The sequence below is a fragment of the Hyperolius riggenbachi genome, chromosome 2, assembly GCF_040937935.1.
Source record: "Hyperolius riggenbachi isolate aHypRig1 chromosome 2, aHypRig1.pri, whole genome shotgun sequence".
In the NCBI taxonomy this organism is placed as follows: domain Eukaryota; kingdom Metazoa; phylum Chordata; class Amphibia; order Anura; family Hyperoliidae; genus Hyperolius; species Hyperolius riggenbachi.
Window position 1 is genome coordinate 86892489 of NC_090647.1, and position 20904 is coordinate 86913392.

The 20904-nt window shown below is 43.3% G+C and overlaps 1 protein-coding gene across 1 annotated transcript in view; it reads right to left on the minus strand.

Moving 5' to 3' along the window:
• Positions 1 to 20904, minus strand: part of UBL3 (ubiquitin like 3) — a 222849-nt gene that overhangs the window by 32134 nt on the left and 169811 nt on the right. The window lies entirely within an intron of this gene.

The following is a 20904-nucleotide window of genomic DNA, read 5'->3' on the forward strand; positions in this document are numbered from 1 at the left end:
TCCTGGTCCCCGCTGCGTCACTAGTAAGTAGGCAGATCTACTTGTGACCTGTGGCTGTGTGACTGTCCCTAAAGAGTAAGGGTCGGCGAGTTCACGGGGGTGGGGGGGAAGGCGACGCAATTTTTACACCATCGCCCTGGGTGCAATTTAGCTTAGAAACGGCCCTGCCCTGATGTAGTACCTGGTCCACTCCTGCCTTTTTACAAGTTGCCTTTCATAGTGATCAGCCAATAATAGGGCCGGTGCGCACTAGCTGTCATGGGGGATGCCAATAGTGACTATGAAGTATAATTGCCACTTGAGGCTTCTGGGTTATTCTTCAAAGGATATGAGAACCTACCATTTAGGTATGTGCATGTAACATGTATGAACACATTATAAAGCGTGAATCAGGCTTTTTACCCCATTTTTTACATTGGCTTACATTTTTTACAGTATGCTGAATTAGGGAAACCGAAAAGAAAAAGCAGCTTGACATACTCAAAGTCACAATAGTAACAAAGGAAACAATTTTGAACAAATAGGAGTCCAGAAGGGCCTGAATTGTGTCTTTGGGCCCCACTTACATGAGCGTTGGGCCAATGAGATACAGCTACTTCCGGTTTATAATATTTTCATCCTGTTCTCAAAGGTTTGAACTTTATCTCTTTTATGGATAGGAAAAAGTACAAGATCTCTTTTCTGTAATCTACAAATGCAACATGATAGAATCACAGTGCAGAGATACAGAAAATTCAGAGTATTTGCCAAGTTTGACATCATAAACAACAGTGCTCATATAGGGAATGCAAGTCCACTAGAAGTAGTAATAGGCACACTTTTTTCAGAGGACGTTCCCACAGTTACTTCACCATGGATGTCATAGTCATTAAAACTACACATTAAAGCCCCAGGCACACACTTTTTTTTAGCCTGTGTAGACACTGTTGTGGAGCTTATCTTTATCTGTCTACAAGCTCCTGGAATAACAAATGTCACATTATTCATTTGTAAAATACATTGTAAGGAGCTGAGACTCTGGCTACTTTCTGCATCACAGTCTGACTGTGCTATAGGCTGCTTTCTCAGAGGAACTCAGAATGTGCCTTCCCTCTCAGCAATCTAAATAGTGATGATGATGCGAACCACTTATTTCAGTCATATCCAATCATGTGGCCTGGATTCTGGCTGACTTGAGGGGGTTGGGGTGTTGGAGTTGCTCAAGGTCTCTGAACTGGGGCAGTGGTACCTACATAATATCTCAGGTGCTCAAAAAGCAGTGCATAAAGACTGGCATACATAGTGCAGTTTAGGATTTCATAGTGTTCCCTGACCAGAATTGGAGAATATGGACCAGGCTATTATCACTATATGTACAGCAGCCTTGAAATGACTCTTTAGTGGGTCATTGGCCACCATCTGGCTGCACGGTTGTATAGTACACAGGCTTAATACCTCGGCATTTGGCTGCTGTCACACAAAAGGTTTACCTGAACCCCACTGAGTTTTCATAATCGGATCACATTCCAACTAAAGGCTATTTTCACCCCCTCTTCCCTAAGTGTAATTTGATTGACCTTAGAACTGTTGCAGAGGATAAGAAATGGTGTCACCAAAAAGCCACAGTGTGTGGGAAAGGAGTGGGCAGAAGCCTGGTGGGAGCAGGAGTAGCTGGGATTCTGAAAATAAAGTACTGACCAGACACTAATTTAGAGCAACGCTAATGGAAGCAGCCAATGATAAAGCAGCAAAAAGGCTACACACTATAAAGCATCATAGGAGTGACCAAATATAGAGCTACTATAAAGTGAACTTTTACTTGGCTACATATGGAGCGATACTCAGGCCTTCATTGCAAATTGTGCCCACGTCACTCTCGCTCACTGCTGATCCCTTTGGCCAAATGTCGCCATCTCTATACCAATGACAGTATGAGAGGGCACTGGTCTATTGACAGTTGAACGATAGGGGCAGATAACTGAGGAAGTAAGGGGTGGGCACAATTTAAAAGGAACTGAGCATCATGTTTAACTCCTACAATAAAAATGCATACTAAAAATGTGGCTCAATAATAATAAAAAAACTACTTTCATTTTACTTTATCTTTATACATTTAAGGGTTAATTACAGGCAGTATTCTTTTACTTCATCTGAAAGCAGCAGAAAATGAAAGGCAGATGAGGACTCTTCTAATTAGACTTAATTGCCAAGAAGCAGAAATCAAACAAACCCATTCAGCATTACCGGGGGGGGGGGGGGGGGGGGGGGTGTTCTACTCTGCAACCGATCTACTATGACCATGTCCCACAGAGGTTGCATGTACAGGTTATGTTGCTATTTAGCATTACAAAGTTACAGTAAAGGTCCAGGGTTTCATAGGTAACGCTAGTATATACACACATTCTTGCCCAAGATAACGACTTAAACACGTGAAGGTCTCTTCAAATTAATCCGCAACCACACGGGAGCGCAGAGCAAAAACCATTTCATAATTGATGTTAATCTGGCGAGAAGTGAGGGAAAACGCATGCTTACAGCAATTAATGATCTCACGGATAAGCTGTTGATTTATTAGCCACTTTCCACGATTGGAATCAATGTCATACAGTCCATGGAATAAGAGCCTGACCCGGCGTTGCACTGGGGGAATAAATATTGCAGAACATGGCACAATTATGGATGCTGCTCAGATACGAGACGTTTCTTATTTCGCACATGACCTTATCAGCGACATCAGCCACCCAATAACGGTCTGGCGCTCAGGTTATTGCACCGCTTCGTCTGCACCATACCAAACTCCCAAGGTGAAATTGAAAAAAAATTATAAAAATAAAAAGTTTCAGTCATCTAAGAAACCGTGGGACGGCTTGGAAAAGTACAGCAAGCAAAACGCAGGTCGTAAACACAACAGCAGCTCGTGAATAGAGAACGCGGCTCAGCAGAAACGGCGAACAGCATGGGATAAGTGTGGTTCTCATATCAGCGTGAACGATGAAAAACAAAACCATCATTTATCACATTCGTAAACAAAAATATGCTCCATTGCAAAACAATGCATATTAAATGAAGAAAGAAAGAAAAGACCGTCGCAAAATCGGAACGGATTTCTCCCAATAAAAGACTGGCGGCTCTGTCATCTGTGACAGAGGAAATGATAAATGGCGGGGAAAGGGCTCATGGGAGTGGAAAGGAGAGAAATGGAAATTGGGAGATGCCAGCTGTGATCGAGGTGGAACAGCTGATTCTTGCCTCATACAAGAGGCACTCCGCACCAATAATGGACTGCACACACTTTATAAGGCTAGAGGGGCCTATTTCACAAGACTCGCATGAAAGCCATTTTCTCTCTTTCACTGCATGTTGTTAATATCCTAAAATATCCAATACCAGAAGTAATCTGAACCTGTTCAGCTTTACTGAGTCACATTACTATACCTACTATGCAACCCAGCCCTCGGAGGATAGTAGCGTCTATATCTTTTTGTTGCCACAGAGGCCCTGTAAATTATAATTCAAAACTTCCAAAAAATGCAAAACAGGGTTCTAATATAAGCAGCTATTTAAATCACTGACTATACCCAATTAACACTTACCAGTTATCACTCTTTATATGCAGTGAGGCAGCGTGTACGTTGTCCAGACTGTAAAATTAGGCGTGTCCACCCCCACTAGAATATGCTGCAGGGCTCAGCTTGTGCTGCTAAAATATTGCACTACTCCAACACTGCTTCCTCCTCCATCTGACATCAGAGTATACCCTGATCTGAGAGCCTATCTACATCTCCCTCTCTCTCACGGACATTGAAGGACAACTAAAGTGAGAGGGATATGGAGGCTGCCATATTTATTTTCTTTTTTAACAAAACCAGTTACCTGGCTGTCTTGCTGATCTTTTTGGCTTCGGTAGTATCTACATTACGCACCTGAAACAAGCACGCGGTTAATCCAGTCAGAAACACCTGATCTGCATATGCTTGTTCAAGATCTAAAAGTATTACAAGCAGAGGATCAGTAGGACAGTGAGGCAACTGGTATTGTTTAAACGGAAATAAATATGTCTCCTTATCCCTCTCACTTCAGGTGTCCTTTAAAGAGACACTGAAGCGAAAAAAAATATATGATATAATGAATTGGTTGTGTACTATGAATAATTACTAGAAGATTAGCAGCAAAGAAAATATTCTCATATTTTTATTTTCAGGTATATAGTGTTTTTTCTAACATTGCATCACTCTATAATATGTGCAGATTACACAACACTCAGCATTCAAAATGTTTCTTTCAGAGCAATCTGTGAAGTAATGACCTCTCCTCTAGCAGAGGAAAAGTAAATAGTCCAGGAACAGTTGAGATAATAAAAGTCAGATAACAGCCCTCTCCACGACCAAGTTAGTCGGAGAGCTTAATGGCTTGTTTGCATAGAGATAACAACTGGAGTTTCTCAACTCTTCCTGTACTGGAAACTATTACACTGATGTATCTGATCTTAATGTTTTTTTTCTAAGCTGTACTATACATACAAATCATAATATCATCATTTTTTTTCGCTTCAGTGTCTCTTTAAGCACATGGTGTGTGGTAGTATTATTATTTTGCATTTATATAGCACTGACATTTTCAGCAGCATTTTACAGAGTATACTGTACACGGATATCAATAAAATGTCCCTCAGAGGAGCTCACAATATAATCCCTACCATAGTCACAGATTAATGTCCCGGTCATGGTCAAGGCTAAATAAAGGAACCAATTAAATTGTATGTTTTCAGGGTGTGGAAGGAAATCAGAGTATCCAAAGAAAAAAAAATGCACACACGGTGAACACACTCCAAACAGATTGTGTCCTGGTTCAGATTGCTTGTTAGGCTTAGATTTGACATTACAATGGTTATAGCACAATGGTAGATTTTCTGTATATCAGAATTTTTTGACAAGGCATTTTAGTGGTTTTAGAAAAGATAAGACAAATAACGCACTCAAAGCGCTTGAGCTGCAGCCACTAGGGCGTGCTCAGTAGGGAGTAGCAGTGTTAGGAAATCTTGCACAAGGTCAATACATACACCACACGATACATACAGGGCTTGGACAAAATAATGGAAACACCTTGAAAATCAACAAAATATATTTTAATATGGTGTAGGTCCACCTTTTGCGACAATTACAGCCTCAATTCTCCGAGGTATTGATTCATACTAATTGTGAATTGTTTCAAAAGGAATTTTAGCCCATTCTTCAGTTAAAAAACCATCCAGTTCTTTTAGAGACTATGGCAGTGGAAATCGACTTCTTACTTGAATCTATAACGACCATAAATGCTCAATAATGTTGAGGTCTGGGGATTGTGGTGACCAGATGAGATGCTCAACTTCATTAGAATGTTCCTCGTGTCATTCTTTAACAATTCTAGCTGTATGGATTGGGCCATTATCATCTTGAAAGATGGCATTCCCCTCCGGAAACAGTTCTTGAACCATAGGATGAACTTGGTCGCCCAAAATTCATAAATAGTCTCGGCTGTTAACTCTTCTATGAAGGGAAATCATTGGCCCAGCGGATTTCCAAGAAATGGCACCCTAGATCATCACAGAACCCCCGCCATGTTTTACGGTTGGGAGAAGGCAGTCTGGATGAAATGCTTCTTTCGGCTGTCTCCAAATGTACACTCGGCCAGAGGTCGGAAATAAGGTAAACGATGATTCATCAGAGAAAAATCAAATTTTTCCACTGCTCTAAAGACCAATTCTGGTGGTTTCTACACCACTCTAAACACTTTGAAACATTTGTCTTTGAGAGCAGAGGTTTTCTAATTGCAGTTCTTCCGTGGAATCCAGATTTGTGCAGCTCCCGATGAACAGTTTTTGTGCAAACTGGGTTCTGTAGGTGTTCATTCAGCTCTGCAGTGATTTTAGGAGCCGTGGTCTTTTCTAACAATTAGATTTAGAGTCTGACGGTCTCTCTCAGACAACTTCGACTTTCAGCCACAATTGTGCTTTGCTGAGGACGTTTTTCCTTCTCTATCAAAGGCAGTCATTACTTTTGAGACAGTACCTCTTGAAATGCCAAGCATTCGGGCAGTTTCTGTTACAGTAGCGCCTGCCATACGAGCACCAACAATTTGGCCTCTTTGAAAGTCTAAGAGATCTGCCATTTTTATAAATTATAACCAACTTTGGTTTAAATATCTGTAAAAAAAACCAATTATTTTCATTAAACATATTACATAACAAAAATAACAAAAAAAATTTAACATAGGTCAAGTTTTGATTGCTTAAAACATGTTCAAAGATTATGATGCCAAAATGTGAGGCGTTTCCATTATTTTGTCCAACCCCTGTACATAGGACTATGGTAGGGATTAGATTGTGCCCCTCTAAGGGACAGTTACGTAAGTGTCAAGACAATATACTGTGTGCAGCGCTGCGGAAGATGTTGGTGCTATATAAATAGTAAATAATAATACTGAAGAATAATAATAATAATAATAATGCCACCCTCTGGTGCTAGGATGTCTGGAATCTATTGAATATTTCTCACTACAATTACATGCCAAATGTTTGCTATTCCCACTAACTTTACAGCAATCCTGAATGCGGTCTGATATGACCCATGTGAGAGAGCTGCAAATGTTTGCCAATGCAAATATATTCTTAAAGAGAATATTTACTAAATGTAACAATGAATATTATTGTATTCTGCCATATAAGAGAATACCCAGATAGCTCATGGTGACCCAGAACCTCTAAGTATAGGGGGTTAAAACAGACTAAAATGCTCTCCCACTAATAAGCATTGCTCAGTGTAATTTGCCTTCTTAAAACAGAACGTATTTGTGATATTCAGTGAGCGACTGTGGTTCCCATAATGCATCACTCTTGAATATGCAAATTATCTCTATGCCAAAGAAGCCAGGTTCACATTCAGAACTGCTGGTGTATAGGAAGCATATGTCTTATAAATTTACAGAGCCACATCAACTCAACATGCAGACAGCCTGTTTTGGACAATCTGACCCTCATCAGTGCATGGCAGGGATTGATGTGACTTTATGGAATAGAGCTTGGACCAGTTCTACAGAATTAAGGCGATTTTTCCAATGAGCAGTGATTTTTTTTTCAACTTTAGTACTTAGAACCAAACCGCAATGGATCGTTTGGTTCTAAAGCTGCATACTCACCGCTCGACGGGTCTAGTGACTAGAGATCGCCTAACGGTTCGCCGGCGAACTCCGGTGGTTCGCGTTCGCGGAGAACCGTGAACTTTTCCGGAAATTCGATTCGCCCCCATAGTATATCATTAGGGTCAACTTCGACCCTCTACATCACAGTCAGCAGGCACATTGTAGCCAATCAGGCTACACTCCTCCTGGAGCATCACACCCCCCTTATAAAAGGCAGGCAGCATCAGGCATTGGACTCACTCATGTGCAGTAATTAAAGAAGGGAGAGCTGCTGTGCAGAGACCTATAGGGAAAGCTTAGTTAGGCTCTTGTAGGCTTCTTAGCTTGCTCCTTGCTGATTCTTATTGCTAAGAAAGCACCCCTCAACAGCCCTTTTGAGAGCTAATCGCGCGTGTGTGTGTGTGTGTGTGTGTGTGTGTGTGTGTGTGTCACAGACACTTGTGTTGCATAGACCAGTGTTCCCCAACCCTGTCCTCAAGGCCCACCAACAGTGCATGTTTTGTGGATATCCACAGAGGTAGTTAATCAGCTCTGCTGAGACACTAATTACCTCACCTGTGCATCTTTGTGGTTTCCTGCAAAACATGTACTGTTGGTGGGCCTTGAGGACAGGGTTGGGGAACTCTGGCATAGACAGCCTTGGTAATTCCTACTGTGTGTGACACTGCCAGGCCCAGCACATTCAGTGACTACCTGCAGGTGCACATTCTAATACCCATCACTGCATATACCTACCTGTTATTCACAGCGCACCCACCTACCTACGTGAGCGCATGCAGTGTCACTGTGCCTGTCCGGTACGTGTTTGTGTGTGACAGGTGCACATTATAATACCCATCGCTGCATATACCTACCTGTTGTTCACAGTGCACCCACCTACCTACGTGAGCACACGCAGTGTTATATTCAATACCACCAGTCACTGTACCTGCTCACAGTACGTGTGTGTGACAGGTGCACATTTGTAATACCCATCACTGCATATACCTACCTGTTGTGTTCAGTGCACCCACCTACCTACGTGAGCGCACGCAGTGTAGCACACCCACGATAATAAGGTCGTTGCTTCATTGTGGACAGACCAAATTTGATCAGCTGGACAGTCACTGTTCTGTCATTCAGCTATCTCAGCCCGGCTACCATATGGGCTGGAAAACCGCCATCACCTGCACTCTCGTCATGGTGCGCACCAGTCCAGCACGGCCGTCACTACAGCTGTTTGCAGTCACTGCATACCTTTCACTGCATCTTTGACTGCACATTGTATTCTACCTGGCAGTCAGTGCATATCTTTCACTTGAATGGATGGCAGACTTGCCCTCCATAACAGATTCTCGTTAAAGGATTTAAAGTTGATTCATCTCATATACAGCAGGGCCTTGAAAGTCCTCCTGTATTGTTATTTTTGGTCACCACCTCGGGATGTGCATGCCATGCCTGCTGCCTTCCTTGGATGTGTGGTAGCCGTTCCTGCTCCTTTGCCCACAGCACGCCTGCTGCCTTCCTTGGATGTGTGGTGGTGGTATCAGTTTCTTAGGCTCCGACTCCAGACCGAAATTGAACCAGGATTCCCCGGCCATTACCCGTGGTCACCATGCTACTGAGAAAGTACCATCGAAAGTTTCACACAGTTGAATGAATGGCAGACTTGCCCTCCATAACACATTCTTGGCAAATGCTTTCGATTTGGTTCGTCTTGCGCAAGGTCAAGGGTCCATCTGACCACAGATGCCTGGTTTGCAAAGCACGGTCAGGGCAGGTACATTACTTATACAGCAAATGGGTCCTTACTTGGATGTGTGGTGGTGGTAGCCGGTTCTCAGGCTCCCACTCCGGACCAGAATTGAACCCTGATTTCCCGGCCATTACCCGTGGTCACTAACAATGGCAGACTTGCCCTCCATAACAGATTCTCGTTACAGGTACTGAACAGCCAGCAGAAAATGTAATTTAAAAAAAATAGATGTAAGCGTTAACAATGGTAGAGAAAGAACCATTGAAAGTTGAGAAGGCAGTCAGACATTACCTGATATCACTGAGGAAGAGTAATCTCGCCATGGTGCACGCCAGTCCAGCATGGCCGTCACAACACAAACAGCTGTTTGCGGTGCGTTACACAGTGAGTTTGGGGTGTCAGTATGAAGCAGTACTCTAATTACACTCCCTGATTGATGTGTACACATGCAAGATGTTTTAAAGCACTTTAGGCCTGCAATTTAGCATTCAATGTGATTTCTGCCCTTAAAACGCTGCTTTGCGTTAAATCCAGATTTTTCCCCGGGACTTTTGGCACTCATCCATGCAAAAACTCAGATGTTAGACTCCTTGAAACATCTTTTCTATCACTTTTCTGGCCAGCATAAGTGTTTCTAGTTTTTCAAAGTTCGCCTCCCCATTGAAGTCTATTGCGGTTCACGAAAGTTCACGCGAACCGAACTTTTGCGGAAGTTCGCGAACCTAAAATCGGAGGTTCGGGCCATCTCTATCAGTGAGGTCCCCTGGACAACGGTCACTAGCGACGCTTCTTCCTGTTGGCGCGGTGTCATCAGGGATCTCGAAAATTCGATCTGCCGTGTCGATCTGCCATCATCGGTGCGATGCCAGGTAACGTTCGCAATTGTGCACCTGTACCCACCTCCCATCGGTTAAAAATCCCCGGGAGAGAAAAAATAAATCACCAGGTTGGTAGGAGGCTTAAAGGACAACCGAGGTGACATGTGACATGATGAGATAGATATGTATATGTACAGTGCCAAGCACACAAATGACTATGCGGTGTTTCTTTTTCTTTCTATGCCTGAAAGAGTTAAATATTAGGTATGCAAGTGACAATTTCTGTCCGGGTCGGACTGGGTCAGACTATAGCATAACCCTCACTGATAAATAATTACAGCCATAAAATACTCATCTGTCAGTAAATGGCTTCTGAGAGAAGGAGAGATAAAATGAGTAAATAATGAGCTCTAGCACACTGCAATCAAGGTGTCATTGAGCAGAGACAATGAAACAGTAAAAACTTAAAAACTAGATTTAAATATAAAATAAAACTGTGGGATATCTGAAAAAAATCATTTTTTAGGAGAAGGATAGATACAATTGTTTTTCTCTTTAGTTTATTTTCACCTTGGATGTCCTTTAAGTCACAGCTAAAACAAATACAAAGTCCACTGTTGATTTATCCCCTGTACTTTCTACCATTATTCCCCTACATTGAAAGAAAGCACACACAAGTAGCACTGCCTCTTCCTATAAAACGTGTGTGTCATTCATGTGCAGTTTTATTTGTATCACGCTCACATTTTCCTATCGCTAAGTGCAATGAGTGCCACGCTCAGACGCTAAGCACAGCTGGGGACACATCTCTGGAAAGAACAGATTGATTTTATGATTAGAGATGGTATCTAAATTTTAATTGCCAACATCTGGTTGCAGCATCATTTTAGTTCAGAAAAGGTTCTGTCAATACCAGTCTAGTTAGAGCCCAACTAAACTATACCCAAAACTGAACAAGGCTAATTCTGAAAGCAATTATGTCAATTTGTGTACATTACACATACTACCTTTGGAAATAGGATTTTCAAATTGAAAAATCCCTTGTGAAATTAGGTTAGCTGTAGCTGTGCACCTGTCCATACTGGAGCCTGCTACTTCCTGTTAGGAGAATGGACCCCTATTTCCTGTGAATGTCAAAGCTCCAACCCCTCATATAAACACATGGTTACTGCTACATTGCATTTATAAGTGTTTTAGTCGTTTGCATATTCTGAAATCTTACCCTACCCGATTTACATTTTTGCATTCATCAGACATGCAGACATCTTTAGGTGAATAATTCACTGTGGGTGTTTTTTCCCTCTGTAGTGTGAGCAGGAACATCACATGATCTTCCAAAGTTCTCTGTGTGAGAAGGCTGCACAACATCATAGCCTAGGTCCATGTTCGTCTGTCATTGTCGGCGATGATCAAGATCATCATACAAAGAGAGACTGAGTACGATGTGTCGGCTGTGACTTATCAGTATTATGCAGGCTCGCAAAGTTCTGCCACATGTGGTTTGCTGGGATGGTTGGCAGAGCATTGGTTTTGAATTTCCACAGCTCACACTTCTTCCGGGGCTCTGCAATCCTGCTTTGCTCGTAGGAGGAATCGCCTTTGCCGATACAGGCGGGTGGGACGATCTTATGCTAGGCTCTCCCATGAATTCGGGTCAATGCCGAGGCTTTTGATAGAGACTTTAAGCGTGTCCTTGATGTGCTTTTTTGCCCACCTTGTATGCATTTTACTTCAGCCAGTTCACCATAGAATAGTCTCTTGGGCAGACATGTGTCTGGCATATGAATAAGGTGGCCTGTCCACCTGACTTGGGCTCTCCTCAGGAGGGTGTAGATACTTGGCAGACCAGATTAGGAGAGGATATCTATTTTTTGTAACCTTGTCCTGCCAGGAAATTTTTTAGCAGCCCTCTGGAGCAGTAATTGCGTCAGCTTTTTAGCATTGTGCTCGTACATAGTCCATGTCTCACAAGCATACACAGGCATGGGCAATACAACTGCCTTATATACTTTCAGCTTTAACTCCCCTGCCAGTCTAAAAAATTCCGCCAGGAGGCAGCGCAGCAGTTTTTTTTTTTTTTAAATCATGTAGCGAGCCCAGGGCTCGCTACATGATAGCCGCTGCTCAGCGGCATCCCCCGCCCGCTTCGATCGCCTTCGGTGATCTCCGATCAGGAAATCCCGTTCAAAGAAGGGATTTCCTGGAGGGCTTCCCCCGTCGCCATGGCGGGATGACGTCACCGACGTCATTGGGAGTCCTGATCCACTGCTCAGCGCTGCCTGGCACTGATTGGCCAGGCAGCGCACGGTGTCTGGGGGGGGGGGGGCGTCGGATAGTGGCGATCAAGCGCGGGGGGGCGGCGGCGATCGGTGTGCTGACGCAGCTAGCACAGTGCTAGCTGCGTGCAGCAAAAAAAATAATTAAGCAAATCGGCCCAGTAGGGCCTGAGAAGACAACCTGCGCGGCTTACCCCGAACGTTACCGCCATGGAGGTTACCGCCATGGAGGACAGTTTAATACCCCTCCTCTCCCACACTGACTCCCGCAGGCGTCCAAATGCAGAGCTTGCTTTGCCAATGTGGGTGTCCACCTTAATGTCAATATTTACAGATCTAGACAGTATGCTGCCAAGGTATGTAAACTTGTCAACGATCTTCAGGATTTCTCCTTCAGTGGTGGCGGGTGGTTCTGAATACATCTTGCCTGGCGCTAGTTGATCCAAGGTTAAACATTACTGGGAGGGCAGGGGTTCATATCACTATACAGTCATAGATATAAGAAGTATTTCTGATGCTGAAACCAGTATAATTAAGCTAAAAATGGTTTTTTTCAAAAACAGAGACCATGAAATGTCCCTTGACTACTATGGACACAAGAGTAGGGAAGATTACGGTATGTGCATTGTTTTTGTTTCTTTTACACAAAGCATAAAGGCTTCTACACACGTCTAAGGGCTCTTTCACATTAGGGCAGATTTTCTGCGTTTCAACGCAAAGGGTAAAGTTTGCGTTACCCAAGGTGAAATGAAAGTCCATAGACTTTCATTTTAGCTTTCACATATAACGCAGCCTTTTTGTGCGTTGCGTTACACTGCACCCAGGCGCAGTTTTTCAGCCAACGCTAGCTTTATGCGTTACAATGTTAGTCAATGTAAAACGCACACTATGCGCGTTTTCAATCCGTTAACGCAGGCAATCAGTCCCAGAATGCAACAGAGGAACAATGTAGAAAGTTGAAAACTAAAAGAAAAAAAAATTACCTGCGTTTTTCTATGTGCTGTAACGGATTGAAAACGGATTAAAAACGCACACTCACTGCAGTGCAACGCATATCAAAACGCATTAAAAGGCATACAACAAAACGCATGCTTTGAGCGTTCTCCAACGCAAGCTCTGATGTGAAAGAGCCCTAACAAAAGAGCACAACCATCCAGAGCAGGGACAAGGTCCTCCAGCACCCAAGGCTGAGACACCAAAGTGCGCCCCTCCTTCCCTCCCACCTCAGCAGTCACAGACGGATTGCTATTAGACTAAAGCTGGGAATACACGTTAAGTTTTTACTTTAGATAGATGGGTTCGATAGATAAATTCAAACCTGTCGGATCTGGTCGATTCTACTTTCGTTTCCATTCTACTCATTCAAGTGAATGTAATTGATAAGAAAAGATAAGGAATCGAGAGGGGAATCGAGCAGTGAATCGAGAGTAGAATCTATCGAAAGCGAAAACGACAGCAAAAACGAACGCAAAAACGCATCGTGTATTCCCGGCATAAGAGGGCCACAGGGCCCACAACCTCCCCAACACCTTAATATCTAGTTATCTGGCTTGCAGTCACTGCTATGTATCCCCTTTTCTTATTTCTTTCTGCTTCAAACACAATTAGGAATGACAGCTGAATGAATTGTGTGCCCCCTCCTACACTGCGCCCTGAGGCAGGAGCCTTTTCAGCCTATGCCTCGGCCCGGTCCTGCAACCATCCTGATGACACGACCTAACACGAGACTGCATGACTTATATTTTCCATGCACCAACTGAATGACCAACTCATCTGCATATTGCACATGCAAGCCACAACCACATACATAATACACTGAGCATGTGAAATTCCTGCACATATACACACATTTGCCCTTTACCAGTGTGAGCACCTACTGGCCAGCTCAATCCTGAACCATAATCCCATTCTGCTTTTAGTAAATTGAACATACACAGGTTGTATACAAAGAAAGGCCCCAATACATACATACAATATTCACTGGAAGCACAACATGGGAATAAAAACAAAACTCTATTCATGCTGTATTTCACTGAAAAATGTAAATACTCCAGCACAACTTGTGTACACCAACACTACTGTAATGCAAAAAAAACAAAAACCCCACAAACGTTATATAAAAAACTAAAGGTGTTTTAACACATGGACAGGGTACTTTACGATAGTCATCCGCCACTATTTGATATGTGGTATATCAGGTAAAATGATCTATAGCTTCCACATATGGATCGTTCAAATGTGCATTGGTGCAAGGAGGTAAAACAGGCAATCCGATTTCAGCAGAAACCTGGTAGAATGTGCAGAATCACAACATCACTACCTTAAATCATTATCTTCCATCAATAAAATTATCCATCCAAGGGGCCTTATTTGTTATATTTTTATTTTAACATATTATGCAATCTACCTCCCCCCATTAGGGTTTCGCAGTCCAACATCTTCAAGAACACCCTCAAAACTCACCTTTTCATTCTGGCCTACCCCCCCCCCCCTCACTAGTGCTCTAAACCTACAGTTGAACTCTGGTCCCCTACCTTTCGTTTCCCTACCTCTCGCTCTAGATTTTAAGCCTTCGGGTTTGACCCGGGATTCAAACCCTGGCCAAAGGCTCAAATACCACATTAAAGGGAAAGCAGTTACAATCACTGTCTGTGGCATGAGTCTTACTACGTAGAACACACTCGCTTCCTGTCCCACTGTCATCCAAAGCTACAATAAATGTATCACAATGGAAGGAAATGAGAAACAACAAAAATCTGACAGTGATTTTACCTTTGCACCACTCTATAACTTTTTTCACACTTATCTCTGTTCTTGTCCTGGTTCAGCAATAAAAATTCCAAACCAGAAAGATTTTACCCTTTCACATCTCTATCCAAAACTAAGGCACATCCTTCAGATGTTAGTCAACGTCTTCGTGTTCTACTTTCAGGAGTTGTCTGTGCCACTTCTGGAGATATCACCCCCTCCTGAACTCTGCGCTCATGTGCTTTGTACTTTATCACTCACAGGAGTGCGGTTTTACGTATGAGGGGTTCATGCACCATAGCCCAAGCGTAGTATCACTCGATGCAGTCTTCAGGCTGGTACATGTCTGCTCATGCCTGTGATTAACATTTCCACTCAAATGCTTCAGAGCTGCTCATCTGCTGTACTTGCCATATCAGCTAAACACATGAAGGCGTGCTGAATGTATGTATAGAGACATATGGGGGGGGAAGAGTAATCTACTTTTTCACACAGTATTCAGAGAGTATTCATTGCGGATCCATCTACCTGAATTGTTGCATTGAGCTTTAGTTCCTGCTGTGAATAAAGGTTTCTCTGTAACAATAAAAATATCACAACATTTCAAGTCCCCTTTTGCCAGTTGCGAAGTGTCAAATGACACTTAAGCTTTACTGTTCACAGAGAATTACAACAAACTGATTGAAGGTAGGGTTTGATTTTCCAACCTGCAGGGGGTGAAATCGCTGTAAATGATAGCCAAAGCAGTAAGATAAACTGCAGAACTTGCCTTTCATTGGTGTCACAGTTTAGCACAGCTGCACTCCTCAAAGCAATGTGTCATTATTGAGAAATGGGCACTTACTGATAAAATGTACAGAGTCAGAGTTCTTGCACCTTGTGCTTGTAAACACTTCAAGGCCTGGGGCCGATTAGAGCACTTTAAGTAGCGCTTTATGTTTTTTTTTTTTTTAGGAAATTGCAAGCGATTCACTACTGAAAACCTATAGCTGTGATCCCACCAGAGTGATCGCAAATTGCCACAATCGCAGTGCATGCAATGTAAGCGAGCAGGTGTGTGTGTTTTACCAGCCACTGGATGAGGTTTAGATCCCAGGAGGGGGCCCCATGCTAAGTTCGTTAGGGTGGGGCACGGGGGAGATGTCTCGTGAGTTATTGCTGCACTCTGGTTTAAACGGACAATATTTCAGTCACCGGTGTGCTCCTCCTGATGGGAAGGCCATGTGCCATGGTTCTTTTACTGGTTACATTGATGCACATTTGAAGCTCTTGAGGGCCAGATAAATGGCAAGGAGGTCTGCATTAGGCCCGTGGGCCTTGAGTTTCGCATGTGTGGCTTAGGGTGTTTGTAGACAAAGCATTGCAAACAAGCCTTCTTGCTGCACCAGTATAAAAAAATGAGGCTCTGTTGTGCTCTCTACTGTCATCATTTACTATTTATATAGTGCCGACATCTTCTGCAGCGAAGTACTGAGTAGATAGTCTTGTCGCCAACTGTCCCTCAGAGGAGCTCACAATCTAATCCCTTTCATAGTCATATATGTATCGTGTAGTGCATGTATCGTAGTCTAGGGCCAATTTAGGGGAAGCCAATTAACTTATCTGTATGTTTCTGGGATGTGGGAGGAAAACTAGAGTGTCCAGAGGAAACCCACGCAGACATGGGAAGAACATACAAAGAGCCCTGGCTGGGATTTGAACCTGGGACCCAGTGCTGTAAGGCGAGAGTGCTATTCACTAAGCCCTAGGTTCTCAACGTGCGGTACGCGTACCCTAGGGGGTACTTCTGATGGTTCCTGGGGGTACTCGGGCTTGATATACTAACCAAGAATAACACATTTAGAGATTTAGAAAATGATACATTTTATTTAAACACCAAATTAGTATTTTAGCTAATTAAAAGCAATAGTAAATGCTTGGAAATTGTTTAGAACCAATTATGTACTATGATGATATATATCTTTGTCAAGGGGTACTTGTGATAATACTTACTATGCTAGGGGGTACTTGGTGAGTACAGGGTTTTAAAAGGGATACACACTTAAGGGGCCCATACACTTATACTATTTCCCGCTGATATACAGCAGATTCGATCACTGTGATCGAATCTGCTGTGAAATCGTTGCGCAAACGCTGACCAAACAATCGATTTCCGTCTGAAATCGATCGTTCCCGTCGATCTGTCCGCGCGGAAGATTTCGTTCGATCGCCGGCGGGTCGGGACTGCGTCGATAGCAGCGTTTGAATGTCCGATGACCGACACTAGCGGCAATACATTACCTGTTCCGCCGGCGTGTGTCCCCGCTGTCACTTCTCCACTGGAATCCGGCAGGCTTCACTTCTTCCTGTCTCGAAAGGAAGTTTAAACAGTAGAGCGCCCTCTACTGTTTTAACTTCCCCGGACAGGAAGTAAAGTAAAGCTGGAGCCCAGAGCGGAGAAGAAGACAGCGGAGACCAGGGGACTCACGCTGGCCGGATCAGGTAATGTATGCGGGGGGGCGGTGGCAGCTCCACAGATTGTGAATCGGTTTCATAGTGAAATCGATTCAAAATCTGTTTGCAGTGTAGGCAGCCAATAGATCCCTCTTTGATCCGATTCAATCACAGAGGGATCTATCTGCTGATCGATCTGGTGAAAATCGACCAGTGTATGGCAGCCTTAAAGGGAACCTCCAGACTAAAAATCTACTCAGCAGCACTGACGAAGCTTGGAGTTTAACAGTTTTACAGCATCAGAGATATATATATATATATATATATATATATATATATATATATATATATATATATATACATATATATATTATAATAGTTCTAAGCGTTTATTTACAAAAGCAACCGTAATATACCCTCATGACATACAAATTAAAAAAGTCCCTAAGGTAACTTTATTAAATTGTGGTAACTATGGGGTAGGGGTGGAAAATGTATTTTATTTTTCTATGGGAAAGTGTATTTGGATGCATTTTTACTTTTTGGTCACAAGATGGTGCAACACTAACTTCCGTTTTCTGAACAGAACAGGGAACAAAGTGTATACTGTGTTTCCGTGACATTTTTTTTTTCTTTTTTTAAATTAGAGTCTCTGCTGCTGCCAGAAGCTCTGATTCATTACAGGCACGTTGATAGGGGATGGAAACGGCGGTTTTCCATTCCCCAATCATGGAGGGACAGGACTGCGGCAAAAGCGAACGGGAGTCACGCAACAATCGTGAGTGGCGGCAGTAAGTAAACAGTGCGCATATCTACGCCCCTGAGAGTGAAGTATACAGAAACTTAGATATGCGTAGCAAGGGAGCTGAAGTGGTTAAAAAGAGAAACTGCAGTGAAAATAACAATGAATAAAATTGCTTATTTTTTACAATATTAATTTATAGATTATTTAGTTAGGGTTTGCCCATTGTAAGATCTTTCCTCTCCCTGATTTGCATTCTGAAATGTATCACTGGTGGCGACATCTTGAGTCCTGCCAGGTGATCTGTACGGAATGTGCGTTACTGAGAGTCCTATGCAAAGTGGGAGATACTGATTGCTTGGCAGTTGGAAAAAGCTATTTCCCACCATGCAATGAGTCTCACAGACAACAAACTGTCAAGACCTAAAGGTGCGTACACACATGCGGCTATAGTCGTTTGAAATGACGATCGTTTAAAAAAAAGCAACCAGCGATCATTAAGTCTAACGACGGACGAGCTAGATGGTTAAAACCGAACGATCTAGCTTGGCGGATTTTTTCCAACGACGATCGTTTGCAAAAGTAGTACATCGTTGGAAACGGTCGTTCGTACTAGGCTTGACATGCGCATTTCGATATTTCTCCATGAAACTTCTTATTTTTATGCGCAAGCGCAATAGTTGCTTTACGTGATGTAACGTTCGTTCTAACGATCAGATCATTACACACATTTAAAAACTAACTTTACTTAGGTCGTTCTTTCATCAATTAAAAGTTCGTTCGTTGTTTACAACGAACGATCGTTGTCGTATGAGTGTACGCAGCATTAGTCATGACATCACACTCTGGGAGGGGTTACTCCAGAATATCAGCCCTACAGCCCCCTAACCCCCCCGATTATCTCTTTGAGAAAAAGGCAAAGATTTCTGGTGGGAAAGGGGGTATGGACTACTGACTGGAATGAAGTTCCATCCTTGGTTAAAGGTAGTCTTTAAAATACAGCTGCACACACGCTTGAGTTCCCTCTAGTAGCTGCTAGCATGCGTATGAGGCTTCACACCTACTAAAAGATTCTTAGCAACTGCTCAACAATCTCCTCCCTCCGTGTGTCATTTGAACGCACTCCTAGCATAAGAAAGGTGTTATTTATGGGATTCTGACAGCCAATAGTTGATCATCTTCCCTCTCCTACATACAACGAAGCAGGTCTAAGCTAGCAAGATAGTCATTTCTTATAGCACAAGAGATGCATCCCCTATTCCGCTGTGTGGAAGCTGCACTGTAAGCACAGTGTAGAAGGGGTGGTGAGCACACACTATTCAGGGTGCGATACTGCACTGCATTATTTGCTACTCAGATCATGGCATTACTTATTACATTCAATGATTTCAGCATCTACACTCTTAAGCAATATCCTGTTTTTCTGGGAGACAAGAAGTGTCCTGCAACATAAATCTGTCACACTGAAGTCCAGTACGATGAGAGCAGACATTATTCTGGCATTAGGCTTTGTTCAGCCCGACATTTGGAGGTAATTATTAAGAATTATACCCTTAAATACTGATGTGTGAAATCCCCATATATTCTAATTGGATAATTCACAGGTAGCTTTTACCTGGCCACGCGTGTAAAAACCATTGTACGAGGCTTTTCCCCAGGTATTGGCTGGTGTTCAATGAGAGAAGGGAACGCCTGTCACACAAATGCCCATATAGCATTTGGTAAGTTTTGATAGCGGTTATGAACTCATGTGAGTCAGTCTCCACACGCAGGACAGCCACAAGTGAGACCAGCTCACAGTAATAATAAAAAAGCATGCTTCCTTATTCTATTGCAGACTTGTGTACTGAGAATGGTCAGTGCCATAACAATGGGGGAGCCAAGCAGGATAGTGGGGCCCGAACCTCTACCTCCCTCCATACCAATGCCCCTCTCATGTGCTGTGTCTGTTCAGACCCACAGACCGATGGTGACGGGCTTACCTATTCCACCATTGGGTCTCTCTGGCACTCCCGCTACAGCCACTAGGTGTCCTCTGTCTTTCTCTCAGGGCTCATTTCCACTATAGCGAATTCGCATGCGTTTTTCGCATGAAAATTCGCATAGCAATACAAGTGAATGGGACTGTTTCCACTTGTCAGGATTCCTTTGCGTTTTTCTGTGCAGAAAAAATTCGCATGGCAGAGCCATCAGAATTCGCATACCGCTATGCGAATCGCATACAATGTATTTAATAGGAAATTCGCATGAGGTTTGGGCATGCGAATTTTCATGCGAATTCGCATAGAAACAATGGAAAAGCACACCAGCACTGCCATGGTTAAATTCGCATACATCGTCATCCATGCGAATTCGCATGCGAATTCGCATGAAAATTCGTATAGACCCGCATGCGAAATTCGCATCCGCATGCGAATTTTTACCGCGGCGATTCGCACCGCACAAGTGGAAATGCAGCCTCAGTCTTCAGCACTTCACGTGAACATGCAGTGAACCTGAGATCACGAGGAAGGCAGAGACCAGAGGACACCTACTGGCTGTTGTGGGTTGCGCCGGCGAGTAGCGACAGAGTCATTGCTGCCTTGCTGATTGGTGGGTCTGATAGCATACAGCCAGGGGAGCAGGGGAAGGGGACCTTGGTGGAAGAGAAGGAAGTCTGGGTCCCTCCTGCCAGCCTGGGCACAAGGAGGAGGGGGATGGTTGTCTTAATGTAGGAGGGGGGAGCCCCTATAAAAGTTTTGCAGGGGGCCTCTTGAGAGACACAGTTACACCCTTGAGAATGTTGAATGATGACTGCCTACTCTGTTGGAAATTATCTTCAACCGAGCTTCATCTGCTTACTTTGAGAACATACACAAATCATCCAGTCATTGTTTACATCACAATGGGGTAGATTCAAACAGCTGTAATATTACCGTGCAGTGTTCTCCCCAGGCTATTTGAGCCGGGTGCTCCACCCGGCTAATTTTGGTAAGCACCCGGCTGAAATCGGCTCAG